At 43.0% G+C, this 3,882-nt stretch overlaps 1 pseudogene; it reads right to left on the bottom strand.

Annotated features, from left to right (window-relative positions):
• Window positions 1-89: 89 nt before the first annotated feature.
• Window positions 90-1,105, bottom strand: LOC101996186 (annotated as a pseudogene).
• Window positions 1,106-3,882: the final 2,777 nt, after the last annotated feature.

The following is a 3,882-nucleotide window of genomic DNA, read 5'->3' as shown; positions in this document are numbered from 1 at the left end:
CTGCCGAACAAGTCCTTAGTCTTCCTAGGACTGAGATGACCAGTGCTGGCATTTCATACTCGGGGCCTCAGGCTTTCATGGCAGGTACTTTACCAACTGTCTCTACAGCCCCAAAGTAAGCTTTGACTTCTTGTTGGTTCATACTTCATGCCTGCCTGCTCCTCTGAAACTTCCAGGGGAGGAGATGCTCGCGGCTCAGATCGAGGGCCATCCTGATAGTTGATATTTCGTCGCTGACGTAAAGGAGGGAAAAGCCGATTCCAGTTGATCATTCCTCCCTGCTGCTGCCTTTGCCGTCTCACTTGTGCGAACTGGGAGAGCATCAGCTGCCGGTCAAGTTGCTCCATCCTCTGCTGCCTCTGGATGTCCACGGTGGCTCCCATCCCAACTCTGGCCTCACTGGTTGGCTCTGAAGAAGAGAAGATGGGCTCGAGGGCCCAGGAGGAGAACCGGGCCATCCTGCCAGGGATGTGAAGCAGCTGGTGAACCTGGAACACTTTGTGGTCATAGCACATGCCTGAAATAAGTCCACTTATGGCTACAATCCAGACGTAGGGGCCAGAGGCGAAAAGCTGCAGTCCCAAAATATAGATCAGTGTCTTGTTTGTGATGGACAACGGGCCCAGAATCTGTGCCACTTGGACTCTTGGGATGGAGCAGTAAAATGGTACAAAGAGAGCAAACACGGGCACCAAGAATCCAGAAGGCAAACTGTTGGCCACGGGGATTCCAAATGAATACTGGACAGCTTCCACAAGGACCAGGTCAAACAAGGCTGACAAGACCCAGGAGCCCAGCAAGAAGGAGGCAAACTTCCTGCTCCCATATCGTCTCTCAAATATCCTGAAGTTATAAATAAGAAGACTACTGCAGAAAGTGTCTTTCGAGTTGAGGCAAATTATCCTTCCGCATATCAGCCTCCAAATCTGGAAGTCGTTCTTGACAGCATGGAGGTCGTACACGAAGAACTTCTGACAGTGGGGCAGCAGGATGGTCAGCAGGGACAGGGCACTGGGGACCAGCAAGAGACTCTTCGACAGCGGGGCCTTGTAAAGCCCACTGGAGCCGGTGCTGGTGAACATGGTCCCGCCGGGCCCGGAGCCCCCACGGGGAATCAACCAGGGAAGATCTTAACCTGTGGCTGTGTCGGGTGGGATTATCATGGCGACTCCCTGACTCAGCTTCTTTCTCCCAGCATTCTGTTCTGTTTACTCCACCTACCTAATTTTATGTCCTATTAAAGGGCCAGGTGTTGCAGGAGGTACTTCCACTCCTCCAGCCAATACTTTCTACTTCCTATGAAGCCCAGCATCATTCAAGATCACTGGTAGCTGAAGAAGGAATCACAGAACCAGTATCTGGAATCTCAAGGGAAGGTACTCCTGTCCCTACTTTACTCCATCTATAGAAGAATGTTAATAGCTCAGTTACCATTCCATAGAGTTGGTTACCACTGTATTCATGTATTCTAGTTGTTATGGGTACTGGAACAAAGATCAAGATGGCATCTTATTAGTGCCAAGATGAAAAGTCATATACAATATCACAATTTCATAGACCTTACTCTAAAAGCTATCATATATTAGGTCAGAAAACAGGACTTAACAAATATATGAAAGTTGAAATAATTCCATTAATTCTATCTTATCAAAATGCAAATCAGTAACAAACAAACCCTAAGAAACATACATAAACTTATGGAGACTAAACAATATACTCTTCAATGTTAAATGGGTCATTGAGAAAATCAACCCATTCCTAGACAAGAAGAAAAATGAAAACATAACATACCAAAATCTATTGGACATAATGAAAGCTACCCTAAGAGGGAAGGTTATAGCTCTAAATGACTACATTACAAAATCAGATAAATAATTCAATACATCTTGAGGCTTTGGACAAATGAGAAGAAACCAAACTCAAAGTTGATAGATGGAAAAAATCATTAAAAATCAAGACATAAATCAATGAAATGGAAATGAAAGAAAAATCAATGAAACAAAGTTGGTTCTTTGAAAAGATGGAAAAACTCTTAATGAAACTAAGGAATCAAAAGAAAGAGAACACTCATATTAATAAAATTAGGGATCTAGAAGGAAGCAGTCTTGCTGAGACAGTATCTACTCCATATTGTATAAATTCATGATCATTTAGATTGTTATTGTCCTGAGGTTTCCCTGGAGATCCCTAAACAACCCAGGCTGATGCCAGTACTGACTCTATTTTTTTTTAAATTTATTCTTCTCATACATCCTGACTGCAGTTTCCCATCCCTCTACTCATTTCAGCAACTCCCTTCCCCAGATCCATTGCTCCTCTTTTTCCCTTCAGAAAAAAGCAGGCCTCCCAGGGTTTGGCAAAATACAGCATAAAAAGATGCAATGAGAGTAGGCACAAACTCTCATAGCAAGACTGAATGAGCCAACCCAGTAGGAGGAAGAGGGATCCAAGAACAGACAAGAGAGTCTGATATACCTCTCATTGTCAAGAATCGCACAAAAGCACCAAGCTAAGAACTATAATATATCCAGAGCACCTAGTGCGGATTAACTATGATTGCTGCTTAAGTTTCTGTGACCCCTATGAGCACTACTTAGTTGATTCTGTGGGTTGCGTTACCATGTGTCCTTGATCCCTCTGGCTCCTACAATCCTTCATCACATTCCGAGAGTGAGGTGGGAGGGGTGGCTCCTGAGTTCTCCCTAATTATTGGCAGTGGTTCTAATCCCATTGGTTGCTGAATGACATTGCCCCTACCCCTGATAATTGTGCTAGGCAAAAATCTGTAAGTGTAACAGAATATTATTAGGAATCATTAGGTTGACCTTTTGGTCGGTTGTGTTTGTTTCTATCCTAGGTCTCCAGGCTACCCACCAGCCTCTAATTCCTGGCCCTTCAGGGAGTGTCAGGGTGGTGTGGGCCTCAAGTTGGACCAGTCTATGGGATGTAAATTAAATTAATTAGTTGGTTAATTAAAAAAACATGTTTCACTAAATTGGAATATCTAAATAAAACAGGTGAATTTCTAGATGTTCATGGTCTACCAAAATTGAAATGGAGAACATTTAAAATATGGGCTTTCTGAAATCTCTGCCATAGCATGTATGAAATATCTGAAATGTCTAATCTTGATAGAGAAATAATCTTGTCTGTTGTAACAGACTATGGTGTGAAGATCACATTCCAAATGAGGAGCTAATGTGTCTTGGGTTAATACAAGCATTTCTAAGAGACAATACCAGTCTGCCAGTTTCAGAGTAAATTTGAATGCTCTGCCCAGTAAAGACAAAATTCAAGGGAAAGAAATCTGGCTCAGTAGTACCTAGGATCCAAATACACAGTGCACTATTATGGTGGTATTGAGGCTCATAAACTGCATTGGTTAGAGGAAACATGATCGGTGAAGAAGTTGGCCACAGCCCCAGAGCCATAGAGAGATAAAGAATGTTAGTCCCACTTGTATACACAGAGTCAATGGTGACTCTAAATTATGCATCAGCAGTTATCGTGACTGTTTTGCCTCAGGAGCAAGCCCTCTTCTTCAGAGCTGTTAGAGGAGATGTTAATATTTGTAGACACATTAGAGGAAATGGCTTCAATATGGCATGTATTCACTCATAAGTGGATAGTATATGTAAAGCAAAGGATAACCAAGTTACACTCTCCAATCCCAGAGAAGCTAGGTAAAAGGGTGAAACCTAAGAAGGACACACATGGAGGGCCCCAGGAAGGGAAATAGTTAACATCTCCTGGGTAAACTGCGTAGAAGGAGAGTATGGGAGATGAGAACATGAAGGATCAAGAAGACCAAGTTAGGGGAGGGATGGAGGGGGAGAGCAATGAAAGTGGTTTTTTTTTTTTTTTGAAAGTGATATCTTGATA

This window comes from Microtus ochrogaster, unplaced genomic scaffold (genome assembly GCF_000317375.1).
Source record: "Microtus ochrogaster isolate Prairie Vole_2 unplaced genomic scaffold, MicOch1.0 UNK13, whole genome shotgun sequence".
NCBI classification, from domain to species: Eukaryota; Metazoa; Chordata; class Mammalia; order Rodentia; family Cricetidae; genus Microtus; species Microtus ochrogaster.
Note: the sequence above shows the minus strand (reverse complement) of the source record. Positions and strands in the feature narration are given on the sequence as shown.